The sequence below is a fragment of the Pleurodeles waltl genome, chromosome 4_1, assembly GCF_031143425.1.
Source record: "Pleurodeles waltl isolate 20211129_DDA chromosome 4_1, aPleWal1.hap1.20221129, whole genome shotgun sequence".
Taxonomy (NCBI): Eukaryota; Metazoa; Chordata; class Amphibia; order Caudata; family Salamandridae; genus Pleurodeles; species Pleurodeles waltl.
The window spans coordinates 624,102,161-624,121,223 of record NC_090442.1 but is presented as its reverse complement, the minus strand read 5'-3'; the positions used below and the strand labels follow the sequence as shown (position 1 = coordinate 624,121,223).

Here is a 19,063-nt window from a genome sequence, read left to right as displayed (position 1 = left end):
ATAAAGAACTGCAACAAATTCTTGAATCCTGTACTATGACGTTGTCCGATATTGACATGTTAATGGCAGCAGTAGTCCCGCAGGAAGTATGGTCAAAAGTACGGAGGCACGACCATGTGGAACTAGGGGGCACGTGGGACCAATTGCCAGCAGCAGAAAGGGACAGGGTTGGTGGAGCAAAACCAGACCCACTTATATTGGCTCTCCCACTGCGTATTTTGGATTTAATGAAGACCATACTTGCACCACACAGGATAAATTGGGATAAATTGGCCGCCTGTACACAGAAAAAGGATGGGGTGTTTCGGAATTTTATACAAGGTTTGAGGGTGTCTTTTCTGATTACAGCGGCCAAGACATGACCACTGAAGGGGTGAAAGACTCTTTGTTGACAAATTCGTGGACAATTTATTACCAGACATAAAGGGAAAATTGAAATTGTGTGAAAGTACGTGTCCAGTAAACCGTAAACTGTAAACTTCGTACTTGTATAGCGCACTACTCACCCGTTAGGGTCTCAAGGCGCTGTACGCATACCGCTGTGGAACCCCTCCTGGCATTTCCCTGTGAGGTGCCCACTCCTGGGCAACCTTAAAGGTGAAGCCAGGCATCCCAGCGCTGTTGGGGCCGTTGTGGAGATTAAGCAAGCTATTGCCCAGAGTTACAGAGTGGGACCCCTGAATTAGATTAGGCACGAATGCAAGATTTATCAGGTCTGAGGAAATTGAGCCCAAGACCCGCCGAGGCGGGAACTGAACCCTGGTCCCGGGACAGGTTTCTGCATCAGGGTCTGCCGCTCTAACCATTGAGCCACACTTCTCCACTCCACTGCCACTGGAATACTGACAATGGCCCAATATTATGAGAACAGGAAGATAGAAGAACAAGAAAAGAACAAGAAAAAAACGAAGGAGTTGAAAACGAAGGTGTTATTTCAGCAGGCCTACCCTCAGCCCCGACAACAGCAGTCCAGATCAAGGTCACAAGGAGCTCCCAATGACAGAAGGCAGTCCCAACGCCCTCCCCGTTCTTCCCTCTCCTACAATCAGTGCGCCTATTACAAGCAGGAGGGCCACTGGAAGAATGACTGCCCCAATAAGGACAACTCCACAGGCTGCCCCATGCCCCCACCGCAACAGGACAACAGACCACGCGGTAGGTCTGGTCCTGTAGACAGACCCCGCCAGCAGGCCCCTTCACGGTCCCACAGTACCCCCCGCCCGAATTATTTTGATGCTTCATCCCAGCTTCAATATTTTAATGATGACTATGATGCGTATGAAGGTCAGGGGTCCTCCTTTGACTAGGACAGCCTTCGACAGAGGGGGGTGGGACCAGTTTCTATTCCTGTTAGGCAGAATGGCCCTCACGTTGAGGTACAATTAGACGGTACTCCACATGATTTTTTGGTAGATACTAGGGCCACCAAAAGTTCTGTTAAACAGGAAGAGGTCCAAGGGGTCCCTCTGTCTGGCAATATTAACGTCTCTATGGGTTTTTCTGGTGTTCCGGTGGCTAACCCCGTCTCCCAGCTGCTGCATGTTGCTATAGGTCCTTACACCATTACCTCCCATCTCATTCTTACTTCGGCCTGTAGTGAGAATTTATTGGGTTTGGACCTATTAAAGAAATTGTACGCCACCATTTATTGCTCTCCGGATGGAGTTCATGTTACTTTAGGTCCAAATATTTCCCCATCACAATTTTTGTCAAAACCACGTCCACCCGAACTTCGAGATTTGCCAGACATTTTATGGGCCACACATAAGGACGATGTCGGATGTCTGGACATACCACTGTATGTCATACGCTTGAAAGCCAATGCCAAATTACCTCGTCTTCCCCAATACAAATTATCCCAACACATTGAACAACAACTCAAAAATATTGTGACCCAGTTGATTGATTTGGGTGTCATTGAAGAAACGCGTGGTAATGATTGTAACAGTCCTGTCCTTCCTGTTCATAAAAAATTATCTGATGGCACCGCGTCTCCAGGACTCCGATTTGTTATTGATTTACGGGCGGCCAATAAGATTGTAATACCCCAGTTCCCTGTTGTTCCTGACATCACAACATTATTAACAATGATACCTGCCTCCGCTACTTGGTTCTCTGTTATCGATCTTAAAAATGCATTCTTTAGCATTCCCATTCATCCAGATAGCAGACACATCTTTGGGCTTTCACTGGGTGCTCGCAGTTTCCGGTTCTGTCGCACTCCACAAGGCTATACTGAATCGCCTAGCATTTTTAGCCAGGCCCTCAAGGGTCACTTAGATACGCTTGTTTTTCCTTGCTCCTCGACGCTGGTTCAATATGTGGATGACCTTTTAATAGCATCCACTTCAGAACAAAATTGTAAAACAGATACTGTAGCCCTATTGAAACATCTTGCACACCATCACCATAAGGTCTCCCTCTCCAAATTGCAATATTGTAGACAGGAGGTTATATACCTAGGACACCTCCTGTCTAAGGAGGGACGTACGTTGACGGCTGAGAGAATACAAGCTATACAAGACATACCGGTTCCAAGGACACAGGGAGAGGTTAGGGCCTTTATAGGTATTACCTCCTTCTGTCGTCAATGGATTCCTAATTATTCTCTTTTGATAAAACCGTTTTTGCATCTCACCCACAAAGATTGTCCTGAAACAATTGAATGGAATGACGATTTTCAGTTTGGTTTTGATAAATTGAAAAATACACTCTGCACAGCACCTGTACTGGACACGCCTGATTATCGTTAAGATTTTCAGTTATACGTGAGCGAGAGAAATGGATGTTCACGATCAGTGTTAACCCTAGAGCATGGCGGCAAACAACGCCCCTGTGCTTATTTTTCAGCCCTACTGGATCCAGTGGCCCGTGCATTCCCGAGCTGTCTACAGGCAGTTGCCGCTGCAGCGGTCGCAGTGCGCCCGTCGGCCGGGATAGTCATGGATTCACCCCTCACCCTGTTGGTCCCACACACTGTTGACGCACTATTAAACAAAACAAAAACACAGCATTTTACTAATGCACGATTAACTACTTATGAACTGACACTTTTAGCTAGCCATATAACATTAAAAAGATGCAACACGCTCAATCCTGCCACTTTATTGCCAATTACTGAAAAAACTGAAGATTCTTATGATGACATACATGACTGCATTCTCCGGACAGAGGATGAAACAAAAGGGAGAGTGGACTTACAGGACACTCCACTGAAAGACCCTGATGGCATATTATACGTAGATGGCTCATGCATCAAGCTACCCAATGGCACTACCTCTGCAGCCTATGCAGTTACAACAGCTACCACTGTAGTTGAAACAGCTAGAATACCACATAACTCTGCTCAGGCCGCAGAATTAATAGCTCTAACACAAGCCTGTGAGTTAAGTAAAGGACTTAATGTGAATGTTTACACGGACAGCATTTGGCGTAGCACACAATTTTGGTCGCTTGTGGGCAGAACAAGGATTCCTCACCTCACATGTGACACGTATTCAACATGGGACCCTTATAACTAACTTACTTTCTGCCCTGGCATTGCCCAAAACAATGTCTATCATGAAGTGTAGTGCACACAAAAAGGTGACAGATGAAACTGGACGGGGCAACGCCCTAGCCGATCAGACAGCAAAAGATACAGCGTATGCAAAGACAGGACACATGTATGTGGTAGATAGTACAGAGAAGGTTCGTCCCCATGAAATATTTGGGAACACGGTAAAGAGTGTCAGGAAGATACAGGATGAGGCAACTGAACAGGAGAAAATGGAATGGGAAGAAGGGAAGGCCAAGTTAGATGAAAATACGCTGTGCTGGACAGATCTGTCATAGAGGGAAAGATGGATGTTACCCGATGCATTCGTTCTGCCAGTAGTGACTATGGCCCATGGTCCTGCACACGTTAGTGCGAAAAGCATCTGTGATTTGCTTGATCCGGTTTGGTCTAATAAAAATATCAGAAGAGTAGCTGACCAACTGGTTCAATCCTGCATGATTTGTTTACAACATAAAATAGGGAAGGGTGCCTCAGTCCCCGCTGGGCATATTTCACCACCAACGTATCCCTTTGAAGTACTACAAATGGATTATATTGAGATGGAAAGGTGTAACAACTTGAAATATGTCCTAGTTGTGGTCTGTATGTTTAGTAGGGTAAGCTTCTACCCACTTACTAAAGATAATACTGCAAGGTACTTCTGAAGGAGTTCTTCCCACGGTTTGGGGTCCCAAGGTGTGTCTAGTCAGATAATGGGAGTCATTTTGTAGGGCAGGTGATGAAAAGGGTGTGTGAAGGGTTGGGCCTCCGCCAGAAGTTTCATGCAGCTAACCACCCCCAGTCAGCAGGACTAGTTGAAAAATATAATGGCACACTTAAATTGAAGATGTCAAAGATATGCGCAGAACGCCGTATACAGTGGCCGGACTCGTTGCCCCTGGCTTTAATGTCTGTCAGGATGACGCCTCACTCTAGATCAGGGTTGTCACCCCATGAGATAGTGATGGGAAGGCCAGCAAATGTCTGGGGGGTCCCTTGACCTCACAAGTACTCAGAACTAGAACATCCTGTTTTGATGGACTATTTAAATGAACTCACTAATTATTTGCGTTCTATTCACCAACAGGTGCGTGAAGCACTCCCATCTGTATCCACTGATCCAGGTCACAAGATACTCCCCGGCGACTGGGTTCTCACAAAGAATTTCCAGCGGAAAAAGAGTCTCGAACCTCGATGGAAAGGTCTGCGACAGGTCCTTCTTGCTACTCGAACAGCAGTTAAAGTGGAGGAAGCTAAGAATTGGATACATGCATCCCACTGTAAGAAAGTACCCCTACTTGTACCCTCGGATGAAATAAAAAGTGGTGACCTCCCGATGACTAAGGACCATTTCAGCAACACTACACAGAGTGATAAAAAACAGAACGACAGTGTGCTGCAGGAGGTTCCCTCAGATTTTGGTCACATTGAACAATTGTTTCCTGACCATACCATACCACAGTCCACATGATACGATTTCCTCCACGAAAATAAGAAAATGAACAATGAACTGATTGCTTGTCCAATGTACTAAGTCTGACGATAGCTGCAGGGCCGTGATTTTGTCTGTCGGGGCGGACCAGAATGTGTCAATAGGACTGCTGGTATCACCCCACAGTGAAGCAACCACCAGTCACGGGCAGCACTTAGGTCGGACTGAACTGCTAGTGTGACAAGCAATAAAGAGAAATGGGTGTTATACAAGAAGACAAGAGGAGAAAGAAGAAAATAAGTAAGACTATTAGGCCCACGTATCGCTTGTCTCACCATAACAATACTATTTTTGGTACTTTTGTCCTGCATTGGGTGGATAATACATGATTCTGATTCAGAGGTCTCACCAACTACGCCACCGCCTTCAGAACACAGCCATGTTTCCTTACCACCCCATGAGGAAGTACGACGTAAGGAATATGAAAACAATACCTTCCTATCTATGTTACATCAACATCAGCTGGCTGTAAATAGAACAAATTGTTGGATATGTGGCTTGCTACTGAGTTCCGTGTGAAGAAGGTTGCCATATATTTCATTCCCTTTTTCTTTTGATGGCTCCTGCAGTGCCTGGTATGAACTATCAGCCATTTGGGCTACCTCAATGGATGCTACTAATTCTGGACTATTGGTCACCCACCTATACCGGTTATGTTGGCCCACTGGAACGAGAGTTTATGGAACAAAGGAAGAAAAGTCAGAATATGCTGACCGACGAAATAGGTCTACTGACATATATTTTTTATCCTTTAATACCACACCCCGGATTGGCCGAAGATTTTTTGTAACCCAGGTCAAGACTCCACTTTGTTTTCAGAAAAGTGGTAATAGAAGTGTAGGTGCCAGTAACTGCAATGCTACAGTAATATTGAATGGAACTAATTGGCCTACCATGATATCATTACGAAACTCGTATTTTGTTTGTGGTAATAATGCCTACACCTACTTGGTACCCACCTGGACCGGCACGTGTTACATTGCTTGGTTACTACCACCAACTTACACAGCTGGCCCTCAACACCACAGGACTCGGAGAGGGGTAATATCTGCAGAAGATACCTCAGCACAAGAAGCATTGGACTACTTTAAAGGAGTCCTTCCATTTTGTGGCCCTATGATGAACAGTAGGGATATCAGACATCTCACACGAGTCGTTGAAGCAACAATAAATGAAACAGCAGGAGCTCTGAGTAACATCACTGCAGAGCTCGCTGCTGACCGCCTTGTTACTCTTCAAAACAGAATGGTTCTTGACATCATCTTGGCGGACCGTGGTGGAGTTTGTACTTTGATCGGATCGAGCTGCTGCGTTTATATTCCAGACAATGCCCCTTCAGTGTATAAAGCTATTCAAAGGTTGCATACAATAGCTTCCACAATACACCAAGACGAAGGAACATGGTCCTTGGTTTTGGGGCTTGATTTCCCAATGGGGCTGGAAGATACTAATATTCCTTTTTGTGCTTGCTGCTGTATTCCTCACCTGTTGTCTTTGTGTACAATGCTTACCTGCTTTGTGCGGTTGCTGTATGGCATCCCTTGCCCCCTGGCCTGTTCGTCCTCCTCAACACACGGCTATGCTGTCCCTTGAGCAGGAGATAAAATGCCTTATGTCCATTAACATAGACACTGAATGACGTTCAAACTTGCCTCACAATGGCAAAAGGAGGGATTGAGAAAATGTACATAAACTTAATCATACACCATAGCTGCTAGGCATCTGTTTATCTTTATTATGTTGCCATGTGCTCGACAAACCTCCTGAACTTTGATGATTGACCTTGTGCTCGCAGCCTTGGGCTGCAATCTGCTTATCGCTGTAATTTACTTGTTCTAACGTAGTTCCGAGAATTTTTGTGCTTAATCAGTAACTGTCAGAACAGGTTCGTACAGGTCGTTGCCACCTCCTGCCAGCTGCATCCGTACTTTCTCCCACCACACGTGTATCCCTGAAATATTCTGAAGGCCGCAGAGGACCTTGAATACGCTAGGGGTGGAGTTGTCCTCTGACTAAGCAGTTTTGTGTGTATATAAGGTTGGGTGCCCCAGAGTGAAGGGGCAGCCTCCGTAGGATAGTCACTTGACTTTCCTGGGACTCTGTATTAGCTTGAGCTATAATCCATGTAATAAACTTCTCTTTATTCCTCCAGTTGGTGACCCCGCCTGATTTGTGTACTCTCTGCTAAACGGACCACGAGGACTAGGGTGTCCCTCCACCGCTGGGAAGGAGACCCTGGGTGGGGATTCTATCTTTCCTGGTTCCTCAATAACACCATGAAAACCCTGATTGGAGGTCCCCTCACCCCCAAACCTCTCCAAACACATCCCCTACATCCATGCCCCCCATTAACACACACTCATCCACACATACATACATGCATACATTCATTCATTCACACACACATCCGCACACACATCATAACATACACGCCGACATGCATACACATTACCATACATACACGCACTCACACAAATTCATACACACACATTCATACACACACGTAAACAACACCACACACACACTCAAATTCACACACACACTCACTCATACATGCACTCCCCCCACCCCCCCACACACACACAACATCCCCCTCTCTCCTGTGGAGCCCTGACTTACCTGGATCCAGGGGGTCTTCCAGCAGGGGACGGGACGGGGCGCTGCTACTGCCAGCAGCGCCCCCAGCAGAACACTGCCAGGCCATATTATTTCTCATAATACGGCTGGCGGCGGTCTCCTGGAGTGGCGCTGCTGGTGGTAGCAGCACCACCTTACCGCCATCCATCCGCCTGTATGGTCACAGCTGGATTTCTGCCCTTCTTGTGGTGGAAATCCGGCTGTGGTCATGATATGGTGGACGGATGGTAGCCGTGGTGACAGTCTTTTGGTGGGCGTCGCCACGGAGGTAGGCGGTTTTTACCGCCAATGTCAAAATGAGGGCCTATTTGTTCAATTCAGGAATGACACCTTACTTTTATATTCTTACACCTCCAAATGGGTCTGGAGCTATTGTAAATCTGGTCTGCCCCTTTTTTGGTGATTCTAGAAAATCTGAAGTCCACGTTCTTTTTGCTCAGCAATGCTTATAATACGCCTAGAAGAAAGTGGATAGCCCCTATGTGTAGAAATGTAGGGGTCTTCCAGTATAAAGAGGTGCAAAGAATTTTAAAAACCGCAGTATCTACATTTTTATTTGCAATGTGGTGAATAAGAAGGAGATTAATACAGTCCATTGAGTCTTCTTGGATCAAGATTTTAATAAATACCAGAATTTCCTTGTCAATGTACCATTTTAGCCTAATAAGTTTACAATGAATTGCGTGTGGCAGCTAATTTTTACTTATTTGTATATATGGATCAATCGGTATTCTAAATGTTATATGATCTGTCTGATTTAGTTTTATTATAGCAGTATAATCAATGTCTTATGATTGATTCTGTCTTATTCAGTAGGCAAACAAATGTTTTATTTCTCTTGTTCTTATCTTGCTATTGTATTTTTTGTCTTTTATGTCAAAATGCTAAAATAAAGATTGACTGACTGAAAATAGTTCATCGGATTCAGTTTGCTGATTGCAAGAAAGGATACTGCACAGGCATGGCATGCAGGAACTGTACCAAGCATTACCAAGTGATAGGCCGTCCTCGATTAATGCAGAACATTTAAAACGAAAGGTCAATGCTGATTTCCGTTGTCCACAAAAGCACAAACAGATCTGGGCAATCTAGTAGGTCTTCTATGATTAAAATAATGACTTTGTTTCCCTGGCAATCGAAGCTTAAGAGTATAAGTACCAGCCATGTTGATATCTCTTAAAAGAAACATCAACACCACCTGTGTGCACTGATTAGAAACGGATGTAACTGCAGCATAGTTTACCACTTTTGTATATGATGTTAATATTAAGAAGGAAATCAAAATTGTCATTACAAATCGAAACGTTTCAACCTGGTAGCTGTAAAATAAAGCAATAATGTACCTTGTGGTAGTGCCTCAGAGAAGTGTGAGCCCAATATGGCTGCAAGGGTTCTGGCTAGCATTTGTGAAGAGTGGGTTCACCCAAGAAAGTTTTTATAGAGAGGGGAAAAATTCATGTCAGCTTACATGAAAGACATGTGAGGAGTACAGCACTATCTACGTGTCTATGTTCACCACCAAAGCAATGAGTTTGTGAAAAGATCTAATAAGAAGCTGCAAGGAGAAACCACTTACCTAAAAGAGTTCCTCCCTTTCCTTTATTGAAAAGGACGAAAGAATGGAGTGGACATTCGTCCCTTTGCTATTCTATTTGTGCTCTCTGTGAAATAATCTTTTTTTGTTATGCGAAACAAGGATGAAAAGACAATCTGCAGCGGCCACTATGTGATCTTGCAGACTATGTGCCAACCTTCTGGTCAGAGAGGGATCTATGAAAAATGCTACCTGAGTCTGACTGGAAGGGGTGAGGCCATTACATTAGACAGAGTGATCTATTGTATTGTATTATATAGTTCATAAGGAGCACTCATAGTTCTTGTGTGGCCCCAATGTACTGCATAAACTCAAGCAAAAGCTTTGGGAGCCTGTTCAGCCCTTTTTGATCATTAGATTGGATCTGGTCCTGTGAATGAAAGCATCAACCATGTGAACTGCTGTCTTACTTTTAGGATCCTAAGCAAACTCAGCAGGATTAAAACCCCACACTGACAAAACAGATAAGGTGTTGCTTTTTGTAGTGGATGAAAAGAGAGGGACGAGGTGCCCGTCACGGAAGAGAGTTATTTATCATTAGAGCAGCAGAGATGCATTATGTTAGAAATTGTGAGTCTAGTTGGCCAAGGTATGCACCTTGTCCAATTAGGGACCACAATCCTAGTCAGGATAAGTAAGATACACAACCTATATTAACCTGTGCTTACCCCTTGGAAGCTTGGCACAGAGCAGTCAGGCTTAACTTAAGAGGCAATGTGTAAATATTTGTACAACACTTAAATTACAGTAACACAGTGGAAGACATCACAAAAATACCTAACACCAGCTTAGAAATATAAAGAATATTTATCTGATTAAAACAAGACCAAAAATGACAAAGGTTCAATAAGTAGATCCTGAGATATGCAACTTAAAAAATGCAGTTGAAAATAGCACATAAAAGCGCAAAGCACCGACTGTGGTTATCTGGTCACGCTAGACCGGGACAAAGTCACAAGTTCAGGTTGACTGTGCTGGAGCGTGGGCGGGCTACAGGGACCAACTTCGACCTGCTGAACACAGTACCTTAAATCCTGGACTGCGGTCTGTGCAGCATTGCTTTGCAGCAGATCTGATGAAAACCCCAGAAGGCCTGCTTCCAAGGGTCCACAACTGGGTGGCACCACTTGGCAGGGTAGACTTACAAATAGCAGAGCTCAGGTGCTGAAGCAGGTGAGTTACAGGCAGTCTTTGATGTCCCTGAGACTGCAGAAGAACAGGTGACAAGCCAACAAGACCTTGGAGGATCTTGGGTTCAAAGATGTAAAGAGCAAGTCCAGCCCGCTCACTGCAGGACAGAAGTAGCAGGCAGCAGGCTAACACAGCTAAGAAAATAGCAAAGTAGCAATCCCTGCTACAGCAGAGAAAGCAGTAGGCCAACACAATAATGCAGTTGCAGAGTGACAGTCCCTCCTGGCAGCACAGCAGCCCTTCTTCCCGGCAGAGTATCCTTGGTTCCAGTAGAGATCTGCCTTGGTTGGGGTTTTGGGGTCCATTATTTATACATCGGTTCCCTAGTTCTGGAAGATGGAGGAAGCAGGCCTTTGAAATGTACAGATGCCCTGCCTCACCTGTCCTCGTTCCAAGCTGTCTGGACTGTCAATGCATGGTTGCTAAGCCCTACTGTGGGTGGACAGGACAAGTCTATTCAGGTGTGAGGCAGTGCTAAGCTCCGCCCCACCATCAAGCCAGTTAACGGGCCATTAAGGCCCATCAAATCACACCTAAACTCCCATTGTGTGTGGTTGTCTAGAGGGAATGCACAAAGCTCAAGTGTCACCCAACCCAGACGTGTATTTAGAGGCAGGCAGAGGCACAGAATGTAAGAGAAATGCAAACTTTCTAAAAGTGGCTTTTACAGACTTACAAATTAAAATCAAAACTTAGGGTGAAATCGGATTTTAAATTGAAAGTCAAGGGACACCAAACTCCATATTTCTATCTTTTCCCATTTGGAAAATTTCATTAAAATATGTTTAAGGTAATCCCAACGTTATTCTATGGGAGAGCTATGCCTTACGAATGTAAGAGTTTTTCACCATCTGGACATGTTAAACTTAAAATTACCAGTCCAACTTTTTTAAATAAACTGCACCCTGCCCCTGGGTACACTTGCCAGGTGGAACTGGCAGTTCAAAACTGCACATACAGACTTTACAGTGGCAGGATGAGACATGTTTAAAGGGCTACTCAATCAATCAGTGAATTTGTAAAGCGCACTACCACCCGTAAGGGCCTCAAGGCGCTGAGCGGGGGGGGAGGGGGAGTGCTGCTACTGCTCAAATAGCCAGGTTTTGAGCCGCTTCCTGAAAGTCAGCAGGAATTTAGTCTGTTGTAGGGGCAAGGGAAGGGTGTTCCAGGTCTTGGCGGAGAGGTGGGAGAAGGATCTGCCTCCGGTAGTCGATCTTCAGATGCGGGGGACGGTGGCGAGGTCAGCTGAGCGGAGTTGCTGGGACGGGGTGTAGAAGGTGAGTCGTCTGTTGAGGTAAGCTGGACCGGTGTTGTGGAGCACCTTGTGTGCGTAGGTGAGGAGCTTGAAGGTTATCCTTTTGTTGACGGGGAGCCAGTGTAGGTCTCTCAGAAGGGGAGTGATGTGGCGGTGGGTATCGAGGATCAAGCGTGCGGAGGCGTTTTGTATGCGTAGCAGTCATTTGAGGGCGTTTCCGTAGTCAAGTTTGCTGCTGACGAGGGCTTGGGTGACTGTTCTTCTTGTATCAGTGGGGATCCATCTGTAGATGTTGTGGAGCATGCGGAGGGTGTTGAAGCAGGATGAGGAGATGGCGCTGACTTGCTTGTTCATGGAGAGTGTTGAGTCGAGGATGATGCCCAGGTTGCGTGCATGGTTGGTGGGTGTTAGGGCTACTCCCAGAGCGGTCGGCCACCAGGAGCCGTCCCAGGCTGAGGGGTTGGCGCCGAGGATGAGGACCTCTGTCTTTTCTGAGTTCAACTTCAGTTTGCTGTTCCTCCTTCATTCGGCAACGGCCTTCATTCCTTCGTGGAGGATGGATTTGGCGGTGAGGGGGTCCTTGGTGAGGGAGAGGATCAGTTGGGTGTTGTCAGCGTAGGAGATGATGTTGAGGTTGTGTAGCCGGGCGACGTGGGCGAGCTGGGCCACGTAGACATTGAAAAGTGTAGGGCTGAACCTTGGGGAATGCCACAGATGACCTTGGAGGCTTCGGAGCGGAAAGGGGGAGGCGGACGCTCTGGGTTCTGCCGGAGAGGAAGAAGGTGGTCTACTCCAGAGCTTTGTCCCGGATCCCTGCGTTGTGGAGGTGTGTGCGTAGGATGCGGTGGCAGACGGTGTTAAAGGTGGCCGAGAGGCCCAGGAGGATGAGGGCCGTGATTTTGCCATTGTCAAGCAGGGCCCTGATGTCCTCGGTGGCGGTGATGAGGGCGGTTTCGGTACTGTGGTTGCTGTGCAACCCTGACTGGGATGGGTCCAGGATGTTGTTTTCTTTGAGGTAGCGGGTCAGTTGTCTGTTGACGATCTTCTCGATGACCTTGGCCGGGAATGGGAGCAGGTAGATGGGACAGAAGTTCTTGAGGTCTCTCGGTCCGCTATGGGTTTCTTGAGTAGTGGTTTGATCTCAGCATGCTTCCAGCTCTCGGGGTAGGTCGTGGTCTCGAAGGAGATGTTGATGGCTTTGCGGAGGTGGGGTGCGATGGTGGCGCTTGCTTTGTTAAACATGTGGTGCAGGCATGGTTCTGAAGGAGATCCAGAGTGGATGGTGCCCATGGTTTTGATGATGTCGTCTTCGTACACGTTGGCCCAGGCGAGCAGGGGGTCGTAGTTGAAGGTGGGTGGAGAGTCTGAGGAGTCGGTTATTGGCAGGGTGGTCTGCCTGTTGAAGCTGTCATGGATGTCTGTGATCTTGTGGTGGAAGAAGGCAGCGAGGGAGTTGCACAGGTCTTGTGAAGGTGGTATGTCGTTTGTGCTGGAGCTGGGGTTGGAGAGTTAATTCCCGATGTTGAAAAGCTCCTTGCTGTTTTGTGCGTTGTTGTCCAGGCGGTCTTTGAAGGAGGTTTTCTTGGCATATCTGATGAGGTGATTGCGGATGGCGTTCTTGAAGGCGGCGTGGTTGTCCGGTGTCTGTTCGAGGAGCCACTTTCTCTCCAGTTTCCGGCAGGTTTGCTTGGAGGCTCAAAGGTCCGAGGGTAACCATCTGGCTCTCTTGTTGGCACCTCTGTTGGACGGTTTATTGAGCAGGGCAAGAGTGTTGGCGCAGTCGTCGATCCAGCGCCAGAGGTTGCAGGATGCGAGGTTGGGATTGGTTGGTTCGGTGGGTTTGGTGGGTGGTGTTCAGGCGAGGCTGGTGATCAGCTGGTCTTGGCTGATTTTGCTCAAGTTGCAGCGGGGGATCTGTTGGGTGCGGTGGTTGGTTTCTGGAAGGTGAAGTGGATGCAGCAGTGGTCGGTCCATGGGAGTTCAGTGGTGTGGCTGAAGGTGACGTGGGAGAAGACGAGGTCCAGCGTGTGGCCAGCGGAGTGTGTTGGGGTAGTGACGAGTTGACGGAGTCCGAGGGTGGCGAGGTTGATTGTCAATTAGTTGTGGTGGAGTTGGGGTCGTTGTTATTCTCCAGGTGAAAGTTCAGGTTGCCGAGGAGGACGTAGTCAGCGGAGGCTAGGGCGTGCCTGCTGACGAGGTCGGCGATGGAGTCGCAGACCTGAGGCCGTGGTCCGGGGGGTCTGTAGATGAGGGTTCCTCTGAGGGTGGTGTTCGGCTTGGTGTGGATCTGGAAGTGCAGGTCTTTGGTTGTGCTGAGGGTGTCATCGGTACAGGTCGTGACCCTGATGGTGTTCTTGTGGACGATGGCGATTCCGCCTCCGACTCCGTTGGTGCGATCCCTGTGGGTGATCTTGTAGCCACCCGGAATGGCTATGCCGATGTCTGGGGCCGAGGAGGCGTTCATCCAGGTCTCTGTCAGGAAGGCGACGTCCGGGTTGGAGGTGTCGAGCAGGACCCAGAGTTCGACGGCGTGTTTGCGTGCGGAGCAGGTGTTAAGTAGGATGCATCGGTGGTAGTTGCGGTCAGGCTCGGCAGGAGGGTTGGCGATTTGGAGGCTGGTGAGGCTGCAGTTCCGGCAGGTGAAGGGTCCCTGGGTGTGCTTAGGGGAGGCCGGGAAGCAGGTGTGTGCTCGTCCGGTGTTGAGTGCGCGGAGGGTGCTGTCGGTGTAATGGCGTTGCTGGCCGTGGTGGTCTTGGGGACCAGGGGTCCTGGCGCTGGGTTCGGTCTGGACGTGGACGGGTGCAGATGGGCTTGCCTTAGGCGCACCTTTAGCATGCCAGCGGCGCAGCCGTGCAGTGGCTGCCATATAAGGGGGGGAGGGGGGGAGGGGGTAGCTAATGGGCGACCATGGGGTGGGGCCGCAGGGACACAGCGGCGGGAAAAAAGGAAACTGAAGTGGAGGGAGGGGGCGTGGCCGCTGGGACGCAGCGGCGGGGAAAAAGGAAATTGAAGTGGAGGGAGGGGAGCAGGGCCACAGGGATGTAGCGGCGGGAAAAAAGGAAATTGAAGTGGGGGGGGCGGAGCCGCAGGGAGGCAGTGGCGGGGAGAACAGGGCAGAGAAAAAATAGGGAACCTGAAGCAGTGGCAACACAGGCACACGGTTCAGGGGAGCGACCTACCTGAAGCAGGGTCACGGAACGCTCCATTAACCGCGCAGGGGCTGCCATATAAGGGGAGATGGGAGGGAGGGGCTGCCTGGAGGAGAGAGGGGGCAGTGAATGGGTGAGCGGGGGTGGGGCTGCAGGGACGCAGCGGCTGGAAAAAAGGAATTGAAAGTGGAGGGGGGGCGGGGCCGCAGGGACGCAGCGGTGGTGAGAACAGGGCAGAGAACAAATAGGGAACATGTGGCAGAGGCAACACTGGCACACGGTGCAGGGGAGCCACCTGCCTGAAGCAGGGTCACGAAACGCTCCATTAACCGCGCAGGGGCTGCTATATAAGGGGAGATAGGAGGGAGGGGCAGCAGGGAGGAGGGAGGGGGCAGTGAATGGGTGAGCAGGGCTGGGGCTGCAGGGACGCAGCAGCAGAAAAAAGGAATTTAAAGTGGAGGGGGGGGGCGGGCCGCAGGGATGCAGTGGCGGGGAGACCAGGGCAGAGAACAAATAGGGAACCTGGGGCAGCGGCATCACCGGTACGCCGTGCAAAGGAGCGACCTGCCTGAAGCAGGGTCAAGGGTTGCTACTGTAGTGGACGGTACAATTAGTGCTGCAGGTCCACCAGTAGCATTTAATTTACATGCCCTGGACACATATAGTGCACTTTACTCTGGACTGACAAGTACATTATATATGCCAACTGAGGAGAAGCCAATGTTACCATGTTTAGAGTACAGAGCACATGTACTTTAGCATTGGTCAGCAGTGGTAAAGTGCAAAGAATCCTAAAAGTCAGCAAAAATGAGGCAGAAAAACAGGCAGAAGAAGGCAAACAGTTTGGGGGTGACCCTGCAGAAAGGGCCATTTCCATCACATTAGTTGAGATGATAACTGATGTAATCTACCTGGATCTAGGTCTGAGGTGAGGGTCTTCATGGTACTCACAGAAGGGAGAGCATACCTGTCAAATTCAAAATGCACATGGTGTCACATAAAGTAAGGGAATGCATCGAAAATTGAAATTCCAAAGTTTTGGCCTTGGGTGCCTGAGCCTTCCAGTCGTTCATGCCTAGCCTTGTAATGTTGAGAGAGCATCACAGGACTGAGATTTAGAGTGAAACTGAGATTTACTGGGGATGCGTTGTGGTGACTAAAGCAGATTTCTATACCAGGCACCAATGAGCTAGTTGACACGTTATAAGCTGACAGATGCCAGGGTACACAGGGTTTCATTTCAGGGTACTGATTTTCATGTAGCAGCATACCACGACATTGCTGTCTTTAGCATCATGTATAAGGCCCACGTGGTAAACACCAAGGAAATGCATCAGGCACAAAATAAAGGAAACCTGGCTATAAACGTCAACATGTGCCAGAGAGGGCAGGGCTTTTTAGTGTACTTGGGCCACAAAGGTAGCAGTGGTAGCAAACAGCTTTAGCACCATCTTTGAAAGATTTGGAATAGGAAGACCTCAATGATCTGGACTTCATTGGGTGTTTCTTTAAATCTCACTGAGTAATGCAAACCTTTTATTAAAGCTTCTGATAGCAGTATCACACCTCTTACACAGTCGCAGTTCACTGTGCTGCAATACAGTCTGAGTTATCAATCCACTTACTGGGAGACAAGCTTGCAATAGTTTTTTATGTCTACTTTCTGAAGCAACCAGTCAGGAATTATCAGCAGGGAAATAAGAAATACTGGCTGTGTCACAAATATTGGGGCATGTATGCTTGTACCACAATTGTTTAAATCCTTTGGTGAGGGGAGGGGTCTTCCTTCCTCTGCCCACTGCTGCAGGTGAGGTGGTCATGTATAGGCTTTGATGTGTCTTTTAGAAGAGAGTCTAGGTGGCAGCAGAAAGGATAAGAGAAGTGGAATAAGGGGACTTCGCTTACTTGACATGGTGAGAAAGAAGTCCACCCTAAAAAGTCTTTCATCACGTTTAAGTTATCAGGTCAGTCGATTTTATTTTTTGTGTGGCCTTGTGTGCAGCAAAAAGAGATGACCTGGTAGGAAGTTCATCTAAGTATGCGATCACTGAGGCTGAATTTATGGGTGGAATTCTGCATGACCTATATTAGTCACTCCAACTGATAACAGCTTACCTGCCTCTTGTAATGTAAGCAAATAGGAACAAGGCACAATGTGAAGGACCAGAAAGCATGAATCAAAGCTGCTGTGTTAATTTTGAATCGCAGTACCTACTAACATTCTAGCCCCACAACATTGCAAGTGCTATAATTTCATTAAGTGCGACGTAAGCAATATATAATAACATGGAATATCAATATAGTAAAGTAACAGAATTAGACTCAACATACAGGAAGCAAGGAAGGCTGTCAAGGAAGTATTCGTCCTTCCAGAATGCAGTACGAATCATTGGCTTCTATGTAACACATTCTATATAAGAAGGATTAGAGTGGCTGAAAGTAGGCAATGAGCCAGGGATCTAGGCTAGTCATGTAAAATTATGTGTTAAATAACCCATTACACATTAGAGGGGCATTACAGTGCAGAGATCATGTCCTTCCTGGTAATGATGACCTCAGTTATTCTTTCACTCACTTTTCCCTTCCCTCTTTATCTTTTCTGGAAAGAAGAACAACCCATTGGTACATATACGTAGTCCCCGCACATATTGGTGTGTTCGTATGGTATTGCCTTTACTTAATATGGCGTTTTTTAAGCAAAAGACCACGCAACTCATATAAAAGAATAAAAATTGAATCTAATGCCATCTTTACACATTTGGAGGCAAATATGCAAAAATGATACAGCTAGAATAAATATCTAATGATTACTGAAATAAAGGTACCATGTGTCAAACTGTCTGGAGAAGCACTGCAAACTAAAGACACAGACACAGTGGTTAGCTGTTGACTGTAAACATTTACTTTATTATGACACTAAATACAAGGATTTTCTTACCTGACTGCTAAGCCCTCCAATAAACTTGCTGCCACCTACTCCCAGGCTGTGAAACAATAGGTAATGCCAGAAGCGATGAGGAGTATGCAAATTTTTTTTCATTGGCATTGAACCACAGCGCCAGCCGATATGATCAGAAGTGATGCCATTTCTACACAAAATACAACCATAAACATTTGTAAGGATTTGTTACATGGCTGGTCAAAGGTCACGATTTCTGGTCAAAAGCGTATTGGAAAACTGTCAAACTGGAATTTAGTCATGTTCCTCAGATGACTGGTGCTTTTTGTGTTTGTTACAGTAAATTTAACCCCTCTTCTTGTAGCCTATTGATACCATGAGAACAGTGAAGATAGCCACAGTTACAAAACAGCATTTGCAATGCAATAGGTCTCGCATTTGCAAGATTTAGAGCTATTGGCATTGTAAATGACAATGTCTTTTACCCATGTGGTTTGGTTGGGAGTGGATGTATGTCATGTGGAGTGGAATTATGAGGGTTGGATTTAAATTGTTAGTTGTGGAATTATGTGGCATGTTGGAAAGATGGGATGAGAGCTGCTCAGAATAGACAGAAGGGAAAACAGAGTGGTAGTTTGAACTTTGAACTTTTTGATGTGAGAGAGCAAACATGGAAATGAAAAAACATAAAAGCACCCTGTCGCTTTTAACAAATGGAAACAACATGTCAAATGTAGAATGGCTGCAAATGAATTCCCGCTGGGTGATCACATGGAGGAAGTAAAGTGATTTTTCAAAAACAGGGGCCGAAAAATGTGCATCACAACACAAGCTGAGGCACGAAACAATTGAAAAGAGAGTTCCCCCTAACAACAGATAAACAATCAAAGCGTAAGAAAACTGTACAGAGCCAGTGCTCCTCAGCCAAGAACGTAAGTGACGTATCAGCTGGATGAACCAGTTAGGAGGTGGCAAAGAAAAGCAACACTGCAGTCAACCTTTGGTAAGAAATAGACGGGATCAAAGTCCTTTTACTGAATACAGCAGGTATGGCAGACAGGGCATGCTAGAGGAAGCTGTTACTGCAGCCCTCTTCACCCCTCCCACCACCATAAATTAAGATGGAAGCAGGGTAAAGTGTACTACAGCAATGGCTTCCTCCAGGACCTTGTATCTAATGTTGGGAAGTTAAGGTTGATAAGCAAGATGTTCGGATGGTGCCAGAAACAGTGCAGCTTACAAACTGATATAAATACTCTCCCCGGCACCAGAAATCTCTCCTCAGTGTTCACCTTTTGTAGGGTGTGG

At 47.1% G+C, this 19,063-nt stretch overlaps 1 protein-coding gene across 13 annotated transcripts in view; it reads right to left on the bottom strand.

Annotated features, from left to right (window-relative positions):
* SLC16A7 (solute carrier family 16 member 7) overlaps window positions 1-19,063 on the bottom strand; it is a 475,851-nt gene that overhangs the window by 300,932 nt on the left and 155,856 nt on the right. For 9 of the 13 annotated variants that reach the window (XM_069229055.1, XM_069229062.1, XM_069229057.1 and 6 more), the window contains one exon: window positions 17,795-17,945. The exons of the other annotated variants lie outside the window; for them this stretch is intronic. The gene's annotated coding sequence lies outside the window, so the exon portion shown is untranslated. The remainder of the gene's footprint in view (window positions 1-17,794; window positions 17,946-19,063) is intronic. 13 annotated transcript variants of the gene reach the window in all.